Consider the following 25,932-nt stretch of genomic DNA (forward strand, 5'->3'; position numbering starts at 1 on the left):
ATTTATGATCCGGACCCCAGGAGACTCCTGCACTACCTGCCTAGTTCTTTTGGACTGCCTGGTGGTCACCCATTTCCTCTCTGTCTCCAGCCCTTAAGCTGCGGTGTGACCACCCCTCTGAAGGTGCTATCCATGTAGCTCTCAGCTTCGCAGATGCACCACAGGGACTCCAGCCTCCACTCGAAGTTTCTGCAGCTGGCAGCACTTTCTGCACATGTGGTCGTCTAGACAACGGTAGCGTCCATGACTTAGCACATATTACAGGACATGTATTACACTCAAGTGAGCTGCCCTGCCATGCTTTAATTCTACTTCCCTCATGTTAACTTTATTCTACTTTGGATTATTTATATTACTTTATTATATTGGCCCTAAATTTCTCTTATTCCTGGCACTTCTTAATTAAATCCAAGTATAACAACTTGTTTAAAAATATTACACTTTTATAATTTACTCATCAGTTCCTACTTACCAAGGCCGCCACTCTTAAAGACATAAGAACTCGGAACAGGAGTAGGCAATTCAGCCCCTCGAGCCTGCCCCGCCATTCATTACAATAATGGCTGACCTCATTTCGGCCTCAACACCAATTTCCTGCCCTCTCCCTTTCAACCCATTAGTAATTAAAAATCTATCTATCTCCTCAAATTTATTCAGCGCCCCGGCATCCACTGCACTCTGAGGTAGTGAATTCCACAGATTCACGACCCTTTGAGAAAAGTAATTCCTCCTCATCTCTGATTTAAATCCACCACCCCTTAGCCTAAAACTATGGCCTCTCGTTCTAGAATGCCCCACAAGGGGAAACATCTGCACCACATCTACTTTGGCTATCCCCTTTGGAATCTTATATACCTCAATTAGGTCTCCTCTCATCCTTCTAAACTCTAGCCAGTGTAGGCCTAAACTGCTCCATCTCTCCTCATAAGACAAGTCCTGCATCTCTGGAATCAATCTACTCTACTCTTCTTTCTAAGAAAAGGTAGAAAAGGAAAGGAGCACCTCCTCCCTTCTCATCAAGCTCCCTCAGTCACCAAACTCCAACTGAAGCACTCTACTGCAGCCCAAAACTGCACTCTAGTGCAGACAAAGTCAGCACTATATGATAGCCTATTTTTATACTCTCTGAACCTAGCCTCTGAAAACCTGATTAAGCCAGTTACCTAATTAACTAGTTGCAGTTGCATGATGAGCCTGTATGGGCCCTGTTTTTAGGCTGGACTAAAACTCACCTCCTTCCAACCCTAATAACAACTTTTAGTTAATTGCTAAATTAAAGACTAGACTTTAGAGGGTTCATGAGGGTAAAAAGCAAATTACTGTAACAGTGTACATAGTGGAAAACCAGTCACTCAACATATCCAGGAAGCAACAATTCTTCAGAAGGAGTTGGGGGCGGGGTTGATCCTTTGATCATCTGACTTATGTGACATATTCACCTATTTGAGGTCGGGTAACTTTTTTTATTTGTATATGGGATACGGGCATTACTGGCTAGGCCAGCATTTATTGCCCACCCCTAATTGCCCTTGTTCAGAGGGCATTTAAGAGTCAACTAGTCTGGAATGAAGTGTAGGCCAGACCAGGTATGGATGACAGATTTCCTTCCCAAAAGGGTATTAGTGAACCAGGTGGGTTTCTACGATAATCGGCAGTGGTTTCATGGCCATCATCAGACTTGCAATTCCAGATTTCATCATCTGCCATGGTGGGATTCGAACATCTCTCTGGAATGCTAGTCCAGCGACAATACCACTATGCCACCCCTTCACCATATTCACCACTCAGGTGAGGGCTGGGGTATTTTTATATTTTGATTCCTTGGATGTGGGCAAGGTTGGCATTTATGCCCATCCCTATTTGGAGCAATTGTGACATATTGCAAGCACAGAAGTTTACACATTCTTAGGTTACACGATATGGTCTCTTTATGTAAGGTGTATTTCAACAGGAGAGAGAGATAAATTACAATCAACAGTTAAAGTAATTGTAAATGCACACAATAAATATTGGATATGGATACATTTTTAATTCAAAACAGAAAGCACAGTGCAATGATACAAAATGTCCTCCATCGAGTTCAAGCAGAAGAGTTGAAGAACACCAATGAATCGTTGAAACAGTCTAAATTAAAGACCTTTAATTATCAAACATGAAATATAAGGGCAAACAATTTTCCTTTTTTTGGAATTTTATAACTATTTTTATACAGAAAATACACTTGTGTTATGGGGATCTGTGGAATTAAAAAAAAAACACGGGGCTCTTAGAAGCAAAAAAGATTAAGAACCCCTGATGTACTTTTGTAATAGAATTACACTTTTATTATAATACTTGTAGGCTCTTGCCCAGGTGTGTTTCAGTATTCACAAAAAAAAGTCACAAAACGTCACATTATATAGATCACTTGCTAAAAAGAAAATGTTTACTTCACAACAAACCTACTTTGTTCAGCAGAACATTGATTTTGACCTTTCCTTGATCCCTTTCTATCCAAAGAAAATGTCTTTGAAATACCTTGCAGTTAACGAGTATCTGATCTCCTTGGTATTACACTCTTCTAACTGAAACGGTTGCAGCTCTTTGGAAGCTGGGCTTCATCACAGACAGGCATCATCATGATGCTCATTTAAGGTGTCAGGCAGCCAGCCGTTACTGTATGGCTGAAGAGCCCTCTGGCAGCTTTGTTCTGCTGGTTGGAAACACCAGTTATCAACTTTGTTTAGAGTCTGTACACACCTTATAACACATGTGTGGACAGTATAAGTGCAGTTGTTTGTGTCTGAACTATATTGTCAAATTATGGAAAAGGGAGACTTGCATTTACAAAGCACCTTTCACAATGTCCCAAAGTGCTGTACAATCGGTGCTTTGTAGTCACTGTTGTAATGCCGGAAATGCAGCAGTTAAATTGTGCACAGCAAGGTCTCAAAAGCAGCAAGGAAAGAGCATTTGTTTTAGGTAATAAAAAGAAAATGCTGGAAATATTCAGCAACTGAGGCACTATCTGTGGGTGCGGGAACAAAGTTAACGTTTGACCTTTCATCAGGACCGTCTGTTTCAGATGTTAGTTGAGGGATAAATATTGGCCAGTATACCAGGGGATCTCCTCTGCTCTTTGACTAGTAGGATCTTGCTGAGAGTGCAGAAGGCAGCTTGGTTTGAGGTCTCATCCAGCACTCCCTTGTGATGACCTTTGACCTGGTATCAGTATAGAAAGGAAAATTTGTAATTTCTTTAATGTCTAGGGAAGTTGTAATTGTTTTTAAGAATGTTTGAGACTTTTAAGATTTGCATCAATTGTAAGAGGATCAATTATCCAAAAAATTACAATAACAAATACTGTCCATGTGACCTGGCGACCTTTGACCTGGAAGCATTACCAACATGTGACGCGAATGCTTGTAATCTCGTGAGGTAGTCTTTGTTGTAGCTGCTATTCCATGTGTAATTTGTAGTTCGTATCGACCGTAATTTTCCTGTTAATTCATGTTTAATTTGCATTGACCCTGATCCATTTTAAAGTAAAAGTTACAAAAAGTGAAATTTTGAAATAATTTCATTTGGGGGCCATTTGGTTTACCATTTCCCCATGGTGTTCGTGACACACTATTTACTATATTGGAATTCCAGACTAGATTATGCACTGAAGTCATTGGAGTGGGACTTGAATCCCCAACCTGTTTTTTATTCATTCATGGGATGTGGGCGTCGCTGGCTAAACCAGCATTTACTGCCGATCCCTAATTGCCCTTAAGAAGGTGGTGGTGAGCTGCCTTCTCGAACCACTGTGGTCCATGTGGTGTAGGTACACCCACAGTGCTGATAGGGATGGAGTTCCAGGATTTTGACCCAATGATAGTGAAGGAATGGCGATATATTTCCAAGTCAGGATGGTGAGTAGCTTGGAGGGGAACTTCCAGGTGGTGGTGTTCCCATGTGCCTGCTACCCTTGTCCTTCTAGATGGTAGTGGTTGTGGGTTTGGAAAGTGCTGCTGATGGAGCCTTGGTGAATTCCTGCAGTGCATCTTGTAGATGGTACACACTGCTGCTGCTGTGCGTCGTTAGTGGAGGGAGTGAATGTTTGTGGATGAATTGCCAATCAAGTGGGCTGCTTTGTCATAGAAGGTGTCGAGCTTCTTGATTGTTGTTGGATCTGCACTCATCCAGGCAAGGGGAGTATTCCATCACACTCCTTATTTATGCCTTGTAGATGGTGGACAGTCTTTGAGGAGTTAGGAGGTAAGTTACTCGCCACAGGATTCCTAGCCTCTGACCTGCTCTTGTAGCCACATATTTATATGGCTAGTCCAGTTCAGTTTCTGGTCAATGGCAACCCCCAGGATGTTGATAGTGAGGAATTCAGTGATGGTAATGCCTTTGACCATCAAGGGTTGATGGTTAAGTTCCCTGTTGTTGGAGATGGTCATTGCCTGGCACTTGAGTGGCGCGAATGTTATTTGCCACTTGTCAGCCCAAGCCTGGATATTGTCCCCAGTCTCGCTGCATTTGGACACGGGCTGCTTCAGTATCTGAGGAGTCGCAATTTGTGTTGAACATTGTGCAATCATCAGCAAACATCCCCACTTCTGACATTATGATGAAAGGAAGATCACTAATGAAGCAGCTGAAGATGGTTGGGCCGAGGACACTACCCTGAGGAATTCCTGCAGTGATGTCCTGGAACTGAGATGATTGACCTCCAACAACCACAACCGTCTTCCATTGTGCTAGGTATGGCTCCAAACAGCAGAGAGTTTTCCCCCTGATTCCCATTGACTCTAGTTTTGCTAGGGCTCCTTGATGCCACACTCGGCCAAATGCTGTCTTGATGTCAAGTCCAGTTGTGTTCACCTCACCTCCGGAGTTCAGCTCTTTTGTCCAGACTCAGCAAGGGTTGCCTCTGATCCAGGACAAGGCTCACGCCATTGTATTAATGGCTAAATATGCACCAAAATTGAAAGCTGAAGAAATGTTACAACTAGCCCTAGAAAGTAAATTATTCTTTCCGGCACCTATGTACTGCATAGCCCATTATCCAGGCATTAACCTCCAAGATATCATTACCATTCGGTCCAATTCTATATATACATATACACTAACCTAGGCAGAATATTTCTTAAATTTGTTTTATGCTTAGTGATGCTGGTTAGGTTTGCATAGTTGTCCGGACTCGGTTCTGAAATTTATCGGCAGATTTTTATATATTTTGATCATATGGAGCAAAATAATAAGCGACAGGTGAGGTTGGGCAAAGGCTTTTCATATGAATTCAGGTTTCAGTAATGAAATTTCCTAAAACCTAATTGGGAATCGGAGTTAATGGTGACAATGGGCAGAATTTTGCCCGTGGTGGACATGCAGACCCCACCGGCTCGCTGGCGGGTAAACAGCCGACCCCCATCACCGAAACGGGGCCCGCCGCCATTTTGAGTGGGCGGGCCAATTAAGGCCGCCCAGCGGCCTGCCCGACAGGAAGCGCTATGCGCTTCCCGATCTCGCCCACCACGACTGTCATTTCACTTTCGATTTGAACAGGACAGCCGTGTTCGGTTTTTTGAGCGCCCCCACAACTCCCTGTTTTTTTTCCCCTTCCCACATCACCCATTTCCTCTCCCCCATCACATTTGACGCCCCCCACCTCCCCCCCCGGCATCACCTTTCACCTCCCCTCTGTGTCCTACCAGCCACAGCCCTTTTCCTTCGGGGATGTCCAGGTGAACGTGCACGTTCCCTTCCTTCCCAAAAATCCCATCCCCATCCGCATTCACCTCCCCGATCACCTCCTTCCCACCCCCAGGGTCTGTGTCTACCTCCAAGTCCCCACCAACCACCCTCGCCATCCCTTCTACCACTCCCGTCGAACCCTCACCCTCCCATCCTACCACTCACTCTGCCCTTGGTCATTCCCATCCTTCCCTCCTACCCCACATACCCTCAGTTCGCTTCCCAGGAGGCAGTCATGGACTCAACAGAACCCTCCCTTGCACATTCATCCACACATCCGCCTCCACCCCCACCCCACCCCTGAGTCCTTCCCTCCCCCTTAGAACACCTTCCACCCTTGGAACACCTTCCACCCTTGGAACACCTTCCACCCTTGGAACTATTCCCCTGCCCCCAGACTTCCTCCCCACCCTAGACTATCCCCCCAGACCCTGCACCCCCCCTTAATCCCTCCCCCTTCCTGACTCTTCCTCCACCCTTTCTTCTCCTTCCACCCTTATTCCTTCCCCTCTATGGATTCCTTCCTCTCCCCCCAGATTCCTTCCTACCCCTGGACCCCTTTCCCCTCTCTGGGCTCTTTCCACCCCCCAGACTCCTTCCTCACGTGGATTCCTTCCCCTCTCCCGACCCCTTACCTGCTCCGAACTCCTTCCCTTACATCTTCCTCCTCGCCTACACCTGCCTCCCCAGTTGCTGTCTTCTCCCCATCATCCCCTCCTCCCCCCGTGGACAACCATTCAACATTAATGCCCTTTATGGAAGGACAGAAAGCTGTTGTCCCTACCTGGTTTGGCCTACATGGGATTCCAGCAATGTGGTTGACTCTTAAATGCCCTCTGAAACGGCCTGGCAAACCATTCAGTTGTATTAAACCACTACAGAAAAGTCACAAGGAAAGAAACCGGATGGACCTTCTGGCATCAATCTAGGCACTGGAAATGACAACAGTACACACAGCCCTGTCAACCCTGCAAAGTCCTCCTTACTAACGTCTGGGGGTTTGTGCCAAAATTGGGAGAGCTGATTCACAGACTAGTCAAGCAACAGCCTGACAGTCATCCTCACGGAATCATACCTTATAGATAATGCCCCGGACACCACCGTCACCATCCCTGCTGGTGGGACAGGACAGACCCACCAGAGGTGCTGGCACAGTCGTATACAGTCATGAGCGAGTTGCCCTGTGAGTCCTCAACATTGACTCCGGACTCCACGAAGTCTCATAGCATGTGGTCAAATGTGGGCAAGGAAACCTCCTGCTGATTACCAACTACCACCCACCCCTCCCCACCCCGCCCCCTCAGCTGATGAATTGGTGCTCCTCCATGTTGAACACCACTTGGAGGAAGCACTGAGGGTGGCAAGGGTGCAGAATGTACTCTGGGTGGGGGACTTTAATGTCCATCACAAAGACTGGCTCGGTCGCACCACTACAGGCTGACTCCTAAAGGACATAGCTGCCAGACAGGTGGTGAGGGAACCAACAAGAGGGAAAAATCTACTTGACCTCATCCTGTCCAATTTACCTGTCACAGGTGCATCTATCCATAGCACTATTGGTAGGAGTGACCTCTGCACAATCATTCTGAAGACCAAATTCTGCCTTCTCATTGAGGATACCCTCCATCATGTGTGGCACTGCCACAATGCTAAATGGGATAGAATTGGAACAGATCAGAACAGAACAGATTGAGCAACTCATAACTGTGCATCCATGAGGTGCTGTGGGCCAACAGCTGCAGCAGAATTGTACTCAACCACAAACTGTAAACTCATGGCCCAGCATATCCCCCACTCTACCATTACTACCAAGCCAGGGGAGCAACCCTGTGGTTCAATGAAGAGAGCAGGAGGACATACCAGGAGCAGCACCAGGCATACCTATAACTGAAGTGTCAACCTGGTGAAGCTATAACACAGGACTACTTGCAAGCCAAAGAGTGGAAGCTGCATGCGATAGACAGAGATAAGCGATCCCACAACCAATGGATCAGACCTCAGCTCTGCAATCCTGCCACATCCAGTCGTGAATGGTGGTGGACAATTAAACAACTTACTGAAGGAGGAGGCTCCACAAATATCCCCATCCTCAATGATGGAGGAGCCCAGCACATCAGTGCAAAAGATAAGGCTGAAGCATTTGCTCTTCAGCCAGAAGTGCCGAGTGGATGATCCATCTCGGTCTCCTCCAGAGGTCCCCAGCATCACAGCTGCTAGTCTTCAGCCAATTCAATTCACTCCACGAGATATCAAGAAATGGCTGAAGGCACTGGATACTGCAAAGGCTATGGGCTCTGACAATATTCCGGCAATAATACTGAAGACTTGTGCTCCAGAACTTGCCGCGCCCCTAGCCAAGCTGTTCCAGTACAGCTACAACACTGGCATCTACCCGGCTATGTGGAAAATTGCCAAGGTATGTCCTGTACACAAAAAGCAGGACAAATCCAACCCAGCCAATTAAAGCCCCATCAGTCTACTGTTGATCATCAGCAAAGTGATGGACGGTGTTGTTCATTAACAGTGCTATCAAGCGGCACTTACTCAGCAATAACCTGCTCACTGATGCCCATTTTGAGTTCCGCCAGGGCCACTCAGCTCCTGACCTCATTACAGCCTTGTTTCAAACAAAAGAGCTGAACTCCTGATGTGAGGTGAGAGTGACTGCCCTTGACATCAACACCGCATTTGACTGAGTGTGGCATTAAGGAGCCCTAGCAAAACTGGAGTCAATGGAAATCAGGGGAAACTCTCCATTGTTAGAGTCATACCTAGCACAAAGGATGATGGTTGTGGTTTTGGAGGTCAATCACCTTAGTCCCGGGACATCGCTGCAAGAGTTCCTCAGGGTAGTGTCCTCCACCCAACCATCATCAACCACTTCATCAATGACCTCTCAACATCATAAAGATCAGAAGTGAGGATGTTCGCTGATGATTGCACAATGTTCAGCACCATTCAACACTTCAGATACTGAAGCAGTCCATGTCCAAATGCACCAAGACCTGGACAATATCCAGGCTTGGGCTGACAAGTGGCAAGTAACATTCGTGCCACACAAGTGTCAGACAATGACCATCTCCAACAAGGAAGAATCCAACCATTGCCCCTTGATGTTCAATGGCATTACCATCACTGAATCCCCCACTATCAACATCCTGGGGGTGACCATTGACCAGAAACTGAACTGGACTAGCCATATAAATACTGTGACTACAAGAGCAGGTCAGAGGTTAGGAACACTGTGGTCAGTAACTCACCTCCTGACTCCACAAGGCCTGTCTACCGTCCACAAGGCACAAGTCAAGATTGTGATAGATATTCTGCACTTCCCTGGATGAGTGCAGCTCCAACAACACTCAAATGTCTTAGCACCATCCAGGACGAAGCAGCCGGCTTGATTTGCACCCCATCCATCATGCTAATCATTCATTCACTCCCTCCACCACCAACGCACAGTAGCAGCTGTATGTTCCATCACAAGATGTACTGCAGAAACGCACCTAGAACCCTTCAACAAACACCTTCCAAACCCTGACCTCTACACCTAGAAGGACAAGGGCAGTAGATGTATGGGAACACCACCACCAAGTTGCACTCCAAATCACGCACCACCCTGACTTAGAACTATATCATCGTTCCCTCACTGATCAGAAATCTCCTCGTAACAGATCCTTAACCCCGACAATGAGACAATTTACTCAACAATGGGTTGAATATATTCAGGACACCGGGCTGCGAGACTAATCCCCTCCGCTGTGGTAAAACCAGCAGGGTAGCGGCCTCGCTCTACTCCGCCTCTGCCTGCGCTATGGACGTGGCAGCCGCTCCAAATGGCTTTTAAACTCAGGCTGGAGCGGAAAGGGAAATCTCTAATCACAAAGGGGTGAAGCTGATCACACGCACACTTGAGCAGAACTCACCTCCCGTGAGTCTAAGCTGCTCCTCCTGCCTCTCAGCGCTCACCTTCAGAGCCCATCGCTCACACCGGGGTTTCGAGAGAAGGAAGTGGCGTGCAGGCTCAGCAAGAACCTCCGGATCAGGCAGGGGGTGAGCCAGGGAACAGCGGAGGCCGCGAGCCCTGAGGGTTGGCAGCAAAGAGTGTGGTTTAGGGAGCCAGAGAGGCTGCAAGTCAGAGGATCAGAGAGAGGGCGAGTCGGGGAGGGAAAGAGGCCATGAACCGGAGGGTCGGCAAGAGAAAGGGTCTGCAGTGACCAGGAGGGTCAGACAACAGGATGTTTGGTGAGCTAGGATCAGCAACATGCTGGAGGTATGTGAGCAGCAAGTTACCATGTTTATTTTATATCTTTAAGTTAATTTTATTTTAAAAGTTATTTCATTTACCTATGTAGGAATTTAGCATAGTAAAATATTTCACTTTAAAAGGAATAATGTTTTAATATTTTCTTCTGTCGAGTAAGGTCCTACAGAACGCAATTACAGCTTTTGCATTGGCTTTAATGGGAAAATGTGTTTCGCTTAAAGTCATTTCGCTTAAAGTTGTGATTTTCAGCAACACAGCTACAACTTTAAGTGAGGACTTACTGCACTTATTAACCACTTTCCCGGCCTGAGCTGCCACATTCAATGATTTGTGCACATATATCCCCAGGTCTTTCTGTTTCAGCACACCCTTTCGAATTGTACCGTTTTTAGTTTGTACTGCCTCTCCTCGTTCATTTTACCAAAATGTATCATTTGACCTTTGTCAGCATTAAGTTTCATCCACACTTGTCCACCCATTCCACCAACCTGCCTTTGTCCTCTTGCTGTCTATCATTGTCCTTCTCAGAGTTCATAAATGTCCTGAGAAAATCCATATTTTATTCAAATTATTATGAATTTATCAGGAACGTGTTCCCAAGACAGATAAATAGGGTGCTGGGTTGCGGGAGAGAGAAAACTCAGATAATTGATTATTATCAATCTCAGGAAATGTTCTTGCCTGTGAGGGGTAGTTTAAAATGATTGGAATGTGTAAATCTGCAATCGGAGCAATATTCTGCTCAAGTCTGTCATGGTATAGGGAGGGACAATGCAAGATTTTAAAGAGACATGTCATTCATATGACATAAACAACCCTTTTAGGGTTACTCACTGTATCATCCGCAAATTCTAGGAATGTACCTTGGTTTGATTGTTTGCGGAGCACGCACCACCAAATATGGTCACAAGGCTAAGTGACACTCACAATCATTGGACAACATGCCCTTTGCTCAGGCATGATGTCACAATCTGTTAATTTGCTCTCAGCTCATGAATTGCACCCAGAAAAAGGAGCTGCACCTTGTTTCTCATATTATTCAGTACAAAATAGCAAAGCAGAATGAGAACACTAACCTCCTCATTGGCTCAGTTGCTAAACACACGTCAGCGCAGGAATGAGGGCTCAGCAACCTCAGCCAACACCAGGGATTTACCGGACTGAGCTGACAGCAGCTCTAAAAGTGATGAACTTCGATACCCAAGGACTGCTGTAACCAACTTGTACAGAACTTTACCCAAACCAAGAGCAAATTCCACCTGATCCCTAAAGGTGACAACTATTGCCCTTTACTTCTGACTTAGTCAAAAAAAAACAGTGAATTATCCCCCAAGACGTATTAGGAAACATCCCGAACCAAACTCTTTTAGAATGTATTTCTGAGGTTTACCTGGTAACCCCAGCCCCATTACCACGATGGAGGATGGTCAAAATAAAACCCATTCCCCTTCTCACCAATGGGCATTGACTAGGTGGGACCCTGGGGTCCTCACAGGGTGCTGACAGGAGAATGTTCTAGATCACGAGATACTTACAAATACACTCAGCCTGAATGCTCGATCCAAGCATTGATCGTTCTCTGCCTGAAGGAGAATCTCCTGATATCGGTCCTAAAGTAACCTTGTCCCAGCTTGGGCCTCTTGCCCTTGTTATGAATATCCAGTTTATGGTTTGTGTTAATATTTTAGAGGTAATTTTTTTCTTTGTTCTGGGAAGATTAAAGTTTAACCATAGAAAATGGGAAAATTGCAACAAGAGCAGCTTGGAGTCTATTACTTATAAAAGGCTGGGGCCATGTTGACTTCAGGCTTTGACAGCTAGAAATGTAAGATCCTAAAACAGCAGGTGGGCTTACTTAGCTGGAGAAATTGCGAAGGAGGGAAAATTGGCTTGGAGGTCAGTTTGAGGATAGTCCAGATCGGGCTGCGTTGTCATGGAGATGGGTGGAGTTTAAGAAGGTGGTCTGATTTCAATTTACCTGTGTGTTTCCTGGAAGAGAGAGCATTCTGTAGCAGGGGAAGAGGCTGGAGACCAAAAAGGTGCCACTGTTAGCAGGCTCCAAGCATTTAGGGCACAGAGGTAGGAGCAGATCATATAATGGAAGGCTGCTGGCTCTGTGCTGGAGAGGGTTAGGCGCAGAAGAAGCCCTGGGAGTTATTTATAGCTCAGTGCAGCCGGGAGATTGGAATCTGGAGAAACCCAGGGGCGATGCCAGCTGAGTGAAGTTAGCAATTGTGAAAGAGCTGAAATTGTGCCGGTAATTAGAGGTCGGAGTGCAGTTTTGGGAATTCCACGAAATGCAGTCTCAGAAGAGATTGAGGCATCGAGAGCTGAACAGCTGTTGAGGCAGTCTGAGTCAGAGCAGATTTTGAGGGAATTTGAAAGTGGAAAGTTGAAAATCTCTCATGAGGGAGGCAGAGCTAGTGAGATTTTTGTGACTTACAGTGGTCATTGACACCTGAGTACGTTGCTGAGAAACCTACGGGATCTGTTTTGGTCATATCTGCCATTGATGTGCAATGTTCAACTACAGTTTGCCTGTTAATTCATATTTACCTCATGTTAATTCTGAATGTTAAGAGTATAAGATGGATATTGTAGATTGTTTCACTTTGCTGAATTTGTAAAGTTCATTTTTGTTTGTTTAAAACCGTGGAACCTGTGGCTTTATCTCTTCGTGAGCCCTAGAATTTCAAACTTGTCTACTTTAAACAAAAAGTTGCTGGTCCCTAACTGAAGTATAACATCCTCTTGTTCTACTCCCTTTTTTTAAAGTGGTGTTCTGGATTAACTTTTTCCATAAAATTATGGACCTTTTAGAAGATCACCTCTCAGACGTCTCCTTTCCAGGCTAAAAATGTCCAACTTCCTCCAGGCTTTCCTTAATTCAGATCTTTGGCACTTGGGATCAGCCTTGCGGACCTTCCTTGTGCATCTGCCTCCAACAGATAAATGTCTCCCTTGAGTGTCAGCTGCCAGAGTACTCAAGGTGCAGTCTGATAAAGTTCTATAAAATTTGATTATATCTTCCTCAGGCTTGTATTCCATTGTTCTGGTTGTGTAGCTCAACATCCTGATGGCTTTGTTGATTGCTGCTCTGCATTGATAGGACACATTGAACATCAGCTCTGCTAAGACTCCTCATGGTCTTACGAGGTTAGCTTTCGCTATTTCAATGACATTGATAGATTATATCATCTGTTTTTCTTCTTATATGCAGTAGTTTACATTTGTCTGAATTAAATTCGATGTGTCACATACGTTGTTTAGCTCATTCTGTAGTTTGTGCTCTAAAAAATTGACAAGTTTGCACTTAGCCACTGAATCGCTCAAATAGTGTTACATTGAATGTATAGTATAGAAGCAGACCTTTCCTCTTAACTGGTCCATGCCAGTGTTTGTGTTTAGCGTACACATTAGTCTCCTCCCACCCTTTTTCATTTAAAGACCATAACTTTCTATTGTTTCTTCCTCGTGCTCTTCCCCTTAAATCCATCAAATATTATCAATGAGAAACTATCCTGCAAACCCTTACAGTAGCCTTTCGTCGACATTAGTAACAGTTATGTCCCTGACAACGCAATAACCCCAAGGCAAGCGGACAACAGAGCAGGCCACCTGTAACATCCATCAATTAGAAATAAGCGCACAGTAAGTCTGACTTTTAATCCTAACCCTTTCAGTGATTCGATAGGCTGCCAGCATTTGGGAAGGCACTACATGGTTGCTGGTGACCTTGAACTGTACCCCAGCATGAGTTCAGCACATTCAGTAGGAGGAGAGCAAGGTTTCTGGTTGGAACTGTAGCTTGTGGATTCCTAAAGCATCCGAATGTTGCAAATCCATTTTACAAAGTTAATTGTTTACATCAAAACCCATGTGTTTTGCTAATGAGTGCTGAAGCGGCAAAAGCCAGTTGAGTGGGCGATCAGCAGAGACTGGTACATACTTGTAATGCTTTTTGTCATAAATGAAGCAGAACAGCTGCTCTGCATGACTACTAATTGGCGTAATTAAAATGGGCGATTTTCAGCTCATCGTGCAATACATATTTAATCAAGTTCTTCTTCCGAAAATAAAAACTCAGTCCAGAGGTTTATTTTTGTTTTTGCTGCCTGTTATTCAGAGGTATCAATATTTAAACCTCTCCAAAACTGAGTGGGGGGTCTCTCAAGGATTCCAGCAGGGTCCGAAGCCTCAGCACTGGTGATACAATAAAGTCACTTCGGAATTTTTGGAGACAAAAAGTTTTCCTTGCAAGATTCTGTATATTTGAACACGCTTCCCTGATTTTTTTATTTAAAGAAAGATCCCAGTAGGACAGCTCACATAACCTGCAATATTTTCCAAAGCTCTTGAGGAATTGTTCAGTGTACCACCAATCACCATTGAAGTATCAGACTCAAGTGTTTCAAGTTAATTTGATAATAAAATAAATTAATTGTTCAGCATACTGCCATTCACTATCAGACTTATGTGTTTCATGTTAATTTGACAATAAAATAAATTAAGTTATATCTCTCTCCTTGAAGTGTTTATTTGCAATATTTACACTCTTCACAATGAATGAGGAGCTTGAGAAATGTAGTAACTTTAAGATGAAGATTTCAATTGGGCATTTACAATACCAATGCTTTAATTTAATCGGGTTTTGAATCAGCACTATATTAAAACAGAAGTTCAACATCCCATTTAAAACACTGGATTTGATCTGTGCGTGTGCATTGGTACAGTCAGACTGAGAACCATAGAAAAGTTATGGTGCAGAAAGAGTCCACTCAGCCCATCGTGTCTGCGCCAGCCAAAAAGAGAAAAAAAAAGAAACTAGCCACTCATTTTAATCCCATTTTCCAGCACCTGATCCGTAGCCTTGCAGGTTACAGCACTTCAGATGCAAATCCAAGTACCTTTTAAATGAGTTGAACATTTCAAGTCTCAACCACCAATTTAGGCAGTGAATTCCAGCCACCCACCACCCTCTGGGTGAAAAGGTTTTTCCTCATGTCCCCTCTAATCCTTCTATCAATCACCTTAAATCTATGCCCCCTCGTAATTGACCCCTCAGCTAGGGGAAACAGGTCTTTTCTATCTACCCTATCTAGGCCCCTCATAATTTTGTGCACCTCAATTAGGTCACCCCTCAGCCTCCTCTGTTCTAAGGGAAACAACCCTAGCCTCTCCAATCTTTTCTCATAGCTGCAATCTTCAAGCCCTGGCAGCATTCTTGTAAATCTCCTCTGTACTCTCTCCAGAGTGATTATGTCCTTCCTGTAATGTGGTGACCAGAACTGTACACAAAATTCCAGCTGTGGCCTAACCAGCGTTTTATACAGTTCCATCATTACAACCCTGCTTTTGTATTCAATACCTCGCCCAATAAAGGAAAGCATTCCATATGCTTTCTTGACCACCTTGTCCATCTGTCCTGCCACCTTCAAGGACCTGTGGACATGCACTCCAAGGCCTCTGACTTCCTCAACCCCTCTCAATAACTTCCCATTTATTGAGTATTCTCTTGCTATGTTTGCCCTCCCCAAATGCATTACCTCACACTTTTCCGGATTGAATTCCATTTGCCACTTTCCTGTCCACTCAACCAAACCATTGATATCATGCTGGAGTCGACAGCTATCCTCTTCACTGTCAACTACACGGCCAATTTTTGTGTCATCTGCAAATTTCCCAATCATGCCTCCCACATTTAAATCATTAATATATATAACAAACAACAAGGGCCCCAACACTGAGCCCTGTGGAACACCACTGGAAACCGCTTTCCATTCACAAAAACATCCATCGACCATAATCCTTTATTTCCTGTCGCTGATTTTGGATTTTGGATCCAACTCACCACCTTCCCTGTATCCCATGACATCTCATTTTCCTGACCAGTCTGCCATGTGGGACGTTGTCAAATACCTTACTGAAATCCATGTAGACAACATCCACTGCACTACCCTCATCAATCCTCCTTGTTACTTCCTCAAAAAAATTCTATTAAGTTCGTAAGACATGACCTTCCCCTAACAAAACCATGCTGACTATCCCTGATCAATCTGGGCCTTTCTAAATGATAGTTTATCCTGTGTCTCAGAATTGTTTCCAATGAAGTCAGACTGACTGGCCTATAATTATTTGGCCTATCCCTTGCACTCTTTTTAAATACTGGTACAACGTTCGCAGATCTCTGTTCCTCTGGTACTTCACCTGCACCAACTGAAGATTGGAAAATGATCCTCGGAGCATCCGCTATTTCCTTCCTGGCTCCCTTTAACAGCAATGGGATTTAACAATCCATCCAGCCCTGGTGATTTATCCACCTTCAAGAATGCCAGTCCCTGCAGTACTTCCTCTCTCATTATGCTTATGGTACCTAACATTTCACACTCCTCCTCTTTAATTAAAATGTCTGTATCGTGCCTCTCCTTAGTGAAGACAGAGACAAAGTACTCATTGAGAACCCTGCCCACATCTTCAGCATCAACGCACAAGTTACCATGTATATCTCTGATAGGTTCTACCCTTTCCTTAGTTATCCTCTTGCTCTTAATGTACTGGTAAAACATCTTTGGGTTTTCTTTGATTTTACCTGCCAATATTTTTTTGTTTCCTCCATTTGCTTTCCTAATTTCCTTTTTTGCTTCACCCCTGCACTTTCTACACTCCTCTAAGCTTTCTATAGTATTAAGCTTTCTTGTGACTGTCATAAGCTTTCATTTTCTACATTATCTTGTCCTGTATGCTTCTGGATAACCAGGGAGCTTTAGATTTATGGGGACATGTCTACACTGTGCCCGTAGAATCTCGCTTTTGAATGCCTCCCACTGATTTGACACAGTTTTCCCTGCTAGTAGCTGTATCCAGTCCACTTTCGCCAATTCACCTCTCAGCTTTGTAAAATTTGTCTCCCCTGAATTTAGAATTTTTACTCCTGTTCTAACTTTGTCCTTTATGATGCTTAATCTAACTGTATTATGGTCACTGCCTCCAAAATGGTCCCCCACTGCTACGTCATCCACTTGCCCAGCTTCATTTCCTAAGACTAAACCTGCAATTGCACCCTCTCTCGCTGGGCTTGTTACATACTGGCTAAAATAGTTCTCTTGAATGCAGTTCAAGAATTTTGTGCCCACTGTGCATTTCACACTGTTCGTATCCCAATTGATATCAGGGCAGTTGAAGTCCCAACAATTACTGTCCTGTTGTTTTGCACTCAGAAACCTGTCTACATATTTGCTCTTCCAACTCCCTGCCACTATTTGGGGGTCTATAGGACACCCCTGGCAGTGTGGCTGCCTCTTTTTTTATTTCTGAACTCAATCTATGTGGCCTCGTTTGGTGCTCCATTTAGTATATCATCCCTCCTCACAGCTGTAATTCATTCTTTAGCCAATACAGCTACACCCCCACCTTTTACATCCCCCTCTCTATCCTGCCTGAAAATTCTATATCGAAGGATATGGAGCTGCCATTTTTGCCCCTCTTTAAGCCAAGTTTCTGTGATAGTGATGATATCGTTCTGCCATGTATCTATCTGTGCCCTCAGCTCATTGGCTTTATTTGCTATACTCCGTGCATTTACATATATACCTTTTTAAACACTACCAAATTCCTGTGCTGTACACTTATTAACCTGTGCTTCTTCTGTCTTTCAGAGTCATTCACTCTGGGGAACCAATCCCAAAGCCTCAGAAATCTGATGCCCTCCCTTCTAAACCAGCTTTCCAGCCACGTGTTTAATTGCTCAATTCTCCTATTTCTGCACTCATTTGCACATGGGACTGGGAGTAATCCTGAGATTACTGCTTCGGAGGTCCCGCTTCTCAATCTCCTTCCTAGCTCCCTAAAATCTACTTTCAGGACCTCATCCCCTTACCTACCTAAGTCATTGGCAACAACATGGACCACGACTTCTGGCTGATCGCTCTCCTCCAAAGAATGTCCTGCAGCCGCTCTGGGACATCCTTGACCCTGCCACCAGGGAAGCAACATACCATCCTGGAGTCACGTCTACAGCCACAGAAACACCTGTCTGTTTCCCTAACTAATGAATCCCCTATCACTACTGCTCTTCCTTTCTTATTCCTGCCCTCCTGAACAGCAGGGCTGAGGTGCCACAAACCTGGCTCTGACTGCACTTCTCCAAGGATCCAACACCCTCAACAGCATCTAAAACACAAAGCTGATTGACGGGTGGGATCCCAGGGGACTCCTGCACTACCTACGTAGTTCTCTTGGACTGCCTGATGGTCACCCTCTCTGCCTCCAGGTTCCTAAGCTGCGGTGTGACAACCTCCCTAAACATGCTATCCACATGTTCTCAGCCTCGTGGGTGTACCACAGTGACTCCAGACACTGCTCAAGCTCCGAAACCTGGAACTCAAGTTTCTGCAGCTGGCGGCACTTCCTGGGACACCAGTAGTGCCCACGACTTCCCACATACTACAGGATATGCATTCCACACGCCCAAGCTGTCCTGCCATGGCTTCAATTTATTTCCTTGATGTTAACTTTATTTTACTTTGGTTTATTTATACTACTTTATTTTACCTGGCCTTGACTTAACTTTACTTCCCTATTGCTTGTGTTTATTACTTCAATCTAAGTAGCTACAATGAAGTCCCACTTTTCGTGACTTCATTGTTAGCGTTTTCACTTACCCACACTTTGCACTTTGTACACTGCGCTTTCTTCTCCCTGCAATGGTTGCATTTCAATGCTGGGATCACGTGACATGGACAGATGCTCACGTCACTTTCTTCTCCAAATGGCTTTTAGCAGGTGCTGAGGTTTAATGTGTCACCTACTCTTTTTTTCAAAAGAAAGTGGCAAATCGAGGCCTTTTGTTTGGTCAAGTGATTATTATTCTGGGAGCTGAAGTGCAGCCTGAACAACTTTGAAATCTTCACTGATGTACAGTATTGCTCAGAGGCTCCCCCGTCTGTTGCATACAGGTACTGCACCTCAATTTGCTGTAGAGCGATGGCCAAAACAAGGCTGTCCTCGCAAGGCCGGAACCTATCCAATTGAGTCCCATTGAAATAAACGTTCATTATTCACGATTTCACTGTGTAACCCCCACAAACGGCAGGACTACACTGTACTTTTAAAAATAATGCGTTTTTTTGAATTTTCAGCTAATTAAATACACTCTTTAAGCAGTTTCTCACCAACCAATGACTTAATGTTTGTCCTGCGATGTCACTCTTGGATTTCTTCAAACTCAGCCCTCTTGTGCAGCTTTTGAACTCCTGGTCTCCTGGAGGCAAACTCAGGACCAGTTGCACTCTCTGTGCAGCTGGTTCTAAGTGACTTGTCCCTGTCAATGAGATCAGTATGGCAGGTGCTGAACATCCACACATCCTGAACCATAAAGGACCAGAAGCGACACGAGGAAACTTTGTTTTTAACACAGCAAGTTGTTGTGATGCGCTTGCCTGAAAGGGTGGTGGAGGCCATATTCACGAATAATATTCAAATGAGATTTTAATAAGTACCTGAAGGAAAATAAGTTAAAGGTCATGGGGAAGGAGCAGGGGAATGGGACTAATTGGAGAGCTCTACAAAAGGGCTAGCATGATGGGCCGAATAGCTACATACTGTATCGTGTCATTCCACAATTCTATGTACATTACCAAACATAGTGGTACAGGCACCAAAAGAGGCTTCCAGGGTCCACCTGAAACCATTGATTATCTCTCTGTATATGCAGTTGAGGGTCCTAATTTTGTTTGATGCCTCCATTACCCATTTGATTTTCTTATTATTCTTTCATGGGATGTGGGCGTCGCTGGCTAGGCCAGCATCTATTGCCCATCCCTAATTGCCCTTGAGAAGATGGTGGTGAGCAGCCCTCTTGAACTGCTGCAGTCCATGTGGTGTAGGTACACCTACAGTGCTGTTAGGAAGGGAGTTCCAGGATTTTGACCCAGCGACAGTGAAGGAACAACAATATAGTTCCAAGTCAGGACGATGTTTGAGTTGGAGGGGAACTGGCAGGCGTGCTGTTCCTTTCTGCCTTCTCCATCTAGGTGGTAAAAGTCGTAGGTTTGGAAGGTGCCAAAGGAACCTTGGAAAGTTCCTGCAGTGCATCTTGTACATGGTACACACTGCTGCCACTGTGTGTTGTGGAGGGAGTAAATATTTAAGATCTTTTGCACTGCTGCACTGGGCTCCCCCATAATTGAAGATGGGGATATTTGTGGAGCCTGCTCCTCCAGTGGGTTCTTTAATTGTCCACCACCATTCACAACTGGATGTTGCAGGACTGCAGAGCTTAGATCTGATCCATTGGCTGTGGAATCACTTAGCCCTGTCTATTGCGTGCTGCCTACGCTGTTTGGTAATCAGCAGGAGGTTTCCTTGCCCATGTTTGCTCTGATGCTATGAGACTTCACAGGGTCTGGAGTCGATGTTCAGGACTCCCAGAGCAACTCTCTCCCGACTGTATACCCACTGTGCTGCCAGCCACCTCTGCTGGGTCTTTCCTGCCAGTGGGACAGGACATACCCAGGGATGGTGATGGTGGTATCTGGGACACTATCTGTAAGAACAGATTCCATGAGGATGACTATGTCAGGCTGTTGCTTGACTAGTTTGTGAGACAGCTCTCCCAATTTTGGCGCTAGGCCCCAGATGTCAGTAAAATAGCGCGCGATGACGTTGCGCAAGCATCCCAACGTCATCACACGATGTTTCGGTCGGCGGACGCATGAGGATTGGCAGTGCGCCTGCTGACAATTAAGAGGCCGCTTAAGGCCAGTAAAGTATTAATTAAGAGAGAATTTTCGCTGCCTGTCCAATGTTACGGTTGCCAGTTGGGTGAATCGGCCAGGCAGCCTTTGCATTTTTACGCCCCGCGGGTAAAATTCTGCCCACTATTTTTTAATGCCCTTATCATTTTGCTCACAACTGTGACCTGCAGATTATTCTTCGATTCCTGGAGACTCCAGGGCAATCCTACTGGTAATGGTCGAGTAAGGGATATGTCGGGCCCTGAGGTTAAAGATTGTGGTTGAATATAATTCTGCTCTGATGGCCCACAAGGCTTCATGGATGCCCAGTTTGAGGTACTAGATCTGTTCTGAATCTATCCCATTTAGCACAGCCAAAAAACATGATGGCGAATGTCCTCAGTGTGAAGGCCAGAATTCATCTCCACAAGGACTGTGCAGTGGTCACTCCTACCAATCCTGTCATGGACAGATGCATCTGCAACAGGTAGATTGGTGAGGGTGAAGTCAAGTTGGTTTTTCTCTCTAGTTGTCTCCCTCACCACCTGCCATTGACCCATTTTGGCAGATAGGTCCTTGCGTTCTTAGGCAGCTTGGTCAGTCGTGCTGCTCCCAAGCCATTCTTGATGATGAGCATTGAAGTCCCCCACCCTGAGTACATTCTTTGCCCTTGTTATCGTCAGTGCTTCTTCCAAGTAGTGTTCAAGATGGAGGAGACTGACTCACCTGCTGAGTCAGGGTGGTAACTGAGAATCCTCAGGAGGTTTCCTTCCCTGTGTTTAACCTAGTGTCATGAGACTTCTTGGTACCCAGAGTCAATGTTGCAGACTCCCAGGTCCACTCCCTCCCGACTGGTATACCAATGACTCTGCTGTGATTTCTGGTGGGTCTGTCCTGCCGGTGGGACAGGACATACCATGGGATGGTGATGGAGGAGCCTGGAACATTGACTGCAAGATATGGTTTGGTGAGTATGACTATGTAAGGTTGATGCTTGACTGGCTTTTGGGACAGCTCTCCCAATTTTGGCACAAGCCCCCTGACGTTACTGAGGGAGATTTCACAGGATTGACTAGCCTGGGTGTACTGTTGTTACTTTCAGTGCCTAGGTCAATACCCAGTGATCTGTTGGGTTTTATTCTTATTAAACTTTATTGTAGCGGTTTGATACAGCTGAGTGGTTTGCTGAGCCATTTCAGAAGGCAGTTAGGAGTCAGCCACAATACTGTGGGCCTTTAGTCAAATATAGGCCAGACATGCATATATAATGTTGCTACAAAAGGTAATCAGAACGATCCTCTCCCGGCCCAAACCATGAATTATTTGTAAAGCACAATGTCAACAAAATTTCATAATGAAATCTGCTGAACAGAATGTACTCTGATTGATATATACTTGTGACCATGGCATCTATTACTTATCTCAGATTGATTCTAAGAGCCAGTGATGACATCCTCAGGCCAGTCACACACACGCTCATTGATTGTAGAGAACCATTGACATAAATCACTCCTTGCAAGATGAAACTCTTCCACTTCCAGTGATTACCCAGTCAGCTTGAAGGCAATGTGAGAAGTTCAAAATGTACTGAGCAGTTGTTGATTGACTGATTTAGAAGGAATTGGATTAAACCGATTGATTACAGCTAAATACTGATAAAAAGCTTTGCACCCTGTCACATCCAGTCGTGAACAGCGGTGGACTAATCTATGGAAGAGGCTCCACAAATATCCCCATCCTCAATGATAACATATTAGCATGGATAGAAGATTAGCTGGCTGGCAGAAAGCAGTAAGTATGCATAAATGGGTCTTTTTCTGATAGGCAGGATGTAACGAGTGGAGTCCCACAGGGGTCTGTACTGGGGCCTCAACTTTTTACGATTTACATCAATGACTTAGATGAGGGGAGAGATGGCATGGTAGCTAAATTTGCAGATGACACAAAGATAGGTAGGAAAGTATGTTGTGAAGAGGACATGAGGAGGTTGCAGATGGATATACATAGGCTGAGTGACTGGGCAAAACTCTGACAAATGGAGTTTAATGTGGAAAAATGTGAAGTTGTTCACTTTGGCAGAAAGAACAAAAAAGCAGAGTGTTACTTAAATGGAGAACGGCTGCATAATTCTGAGGTGCAGAGGGATCTAGGTGTTCTAGTACGAGCCACAAAAAGTTAGTATGCAGGTACAGCAAGTAATTAAGAAAGCTAATGGAATGCTATCCTTTATTACAAGAGAGATTGAACATAAAAGTAAGGATGTTATGCTTCAGTTATACAGGGCATTGGTGAGACCGCATCTCAAACACTGTGTGCAGTTTTGGTCTCCTTATTTAAGGAAGAATGAAAATGCATTGGAGGCAGTTCAGAGGAGGTTTACTAGATTAATACCTGGAATGAGCAGGTTGCCTTATGAGGAAAGGTTCGACAGACTGGGCTTGTTTCCACTGGAGTTTAGAAGAGTGAGGGGTGATTTGATTGAAGTATACAAGATCCTGAACAACCTTGACAAGATGGGCTTTGAAAGGATGTTTCCTCTCGTGGATAAGTCCAGAACTAAGAAGCACTGTTTTAAAATTAGGGGCCACCCTTTAGGACAGAGATGAGGAGAATTTTTTAATTTCAGAGGGTTGTGTGACTTTGGAACTCTTTGCCTCAGAAGGAGGTAGAGGTGGGGGTCATTGAATATTTTTAAGGCAGAGGTAGATAGATTCTTGTTAGGCAAGGGAATCAAAGGTTATCGGGGTTAGATGGGAAAATGGAAATCGAAACACAAGAAGATGACAAGCCATGACCTTATTGAATGGTGGAGAAGGCTCGAGAGGTCGAATAATTTACTCCTGTTCCTATTTCTTATGATGGTGAAGTCCAGCACATCAGTGTGAAAGTCAAGGCTGAATCATTTACAACCATCTTAAGCCAGAAGTGCCAAGTGGATGATGCATCCTAACCTCCTCCTGAGGGCCCCAGCATCACAGAGGCCAGCCTTCCAATTAATTCCATGTGTTATCTGGAAATGGCTGAACCGAGAGGATACAGAAAAGATTATGGGCCCTGACAACATCCCGGCAGTAATACTGAAGACTTGTACTCCAGAACCAGCCAGGTCCTTAGCCAAGCTGTTTCAGTACAGCTACAACACTGGCATCTACCCAACAATGTAGAAAATTGTCCAGGTACGCCAAGCCCACAAAAGGCAGGATAAATCCAATCTGGCCAATTACCACCCCATGTGTCTATTCTCAATCATCAACAAAATGATGGAAGGTCTCACTGACAGTATTATCAAACAGCACTTACTCAGCAATAAGTTTCTCACCGATGCTCAGTTTGGGTTCCGTCAGGGCCACTCAGCTCCAGATCTCATTACAGCCTTCTGTCCAAACATGAACAGAAGAGCTGAATTCCAAAGGTGAGGTGAAAGTGACTGCCCTTGACATCAAGTAGCATTTGACCAAGTGTGGCATCAAGGAGCCCTAGCAAAACTGAAGTCAACAGGAATGAAGGGGATAACTCTCCACTGGCTGGAGTCAGGCCTCGCACAAAGGAAGATGGCTGTGGTTATTGGAGGTCAATCATCGTAGCCCCAGGACATCACTGCAGGAGTTCCTCAGGGTAGTGTCCTAGACACGACCATTCAGCTGTTTCATCAATGACCTTCCCTCCATCATAAGGTCTTAAGGGAGGCCACAATGGTCAGTAGCATTAGCAAGTCCTCAGATTTGTAGCACGACCTGGACAACATTCAGGCTTGGGCTTATAAGTGACAAGTAACATTCGTGCCACACAAGCGCCAGGCAATGACCATCTCCAACAAGAGAGATTTAACCATCTCCCCTTGACATTCAATGACAGTACCAACACTGAATGCCCCAACATCCTGGTGGATACCATTGACCAGAAACTTAACTGGACTAGCCATATAAACACTGTGGCTGCAAAAGCAGGTCAGAGGCTGGGAACCCTGCAGTGAATAACTAACTCACCTGCAATTTCCTCTCCAAGTCACACATTATCCTGACTTGGAAAGCTATCGCCTCTCCTTCAGTCTCACTGGATCAAAATCCTGCAACTCTCTAATAGCACTGTGGGTGTATCTACACCACATGGACTGCAAAGTCTCACCTCCACCTTTTCAAGGTCAGTTAGACATGGGAAATGATTGCTGGCCAAGCCAGTGATGCCCACGTCCCATAAACAATTTAAAAAGAATCTAAGTTAGGGTGCATTAGGCGTAAACATAAGCAGAAGCATTGAAAGCCTGTAATTTATATGTTACCTGGATCTATGAGACGATGCTTGCCTGTAAATTTCAGTGTTTTTTTTAAATCTATTAATATCAATATATCATAAATACTGGGAATATCAGAATTTGGAAGATGTCTCTTTGATGCTAAATAATGCACAGTATCTTGGGCATCTCCACCTTTACAAAGTGACGTCTGAAAAGTTAATAGTAAACCACGGGAGGCAGGATGTTTCCTATTCACATCCTTCCCCTAATCACCAATTGGAAAAATGGGAACAGGAACAGTCAACGGATGAGGATTACAGACTTTCGCCTAGTTACAGAACACAGCTCCGTTTGTTTCTGTTTTTATTCCATTTATAAATGGACTGCAATAAAAAGAAATTGTAAAGATGCAAAATGACGGCTGACAGCACCTGGGAACCTTTCTGCCTCCTCATTGGCCAGTTTTCCGGGTCAAGCATTCCCGGCCCAGATACTGCAGGTCATCCAACATAGCCAGGGGTACCAAACACATGGTGCACGGGCCACATGCAGCAAGATGCAGCAGCCAGCCTGGAGACACCATGTTCTTCCCGCATGCACTGTGGAACTCCGTCCCTCCCCCAGCTCGTGCTCTTTTCTGCACCAATCACAGCTTCAGCTTTAGTTGCCGCTCATGCGCTCATTGTTGGGTTTGAATGCTTCTCTCGTGCTCCTGTTCAGCCGCTCCCCTCTGCAAAGCAGCATTGTTCCTCTGCTATTAAATACCATATTTAAAACCAGATAATAAACCCATGGGGAGAGATATGCCCCATATCAAAAGGGCTGTTCTTTCCTTCTGGTGAGCTTCCCAGAACGAAAAAACAGTTTGGACCAGTACTCTTATTTCCAGTTTTTACTGGTCTTCTATTTTAAGGTATACAAGACCAGTTCGGACCAGTATTCTTATTTCCCAGTTTTTACTGTTCTTTCCTTCT

The sequence above is a fragment of the Cetorhinus maximus genome, chromosome 5, assembly GCF_964194155.1.
Source record: "Cetorhinus maximus chromosome 5, sCetMax3.hap1.1, whole genome shotgun sequence".
NCBI lineage: Eukaryota > Metazoa > Chordata > Chondrichthyes > Lamniformes > Cetorhinidae > Cetorhinus > Cetorhinus maximus.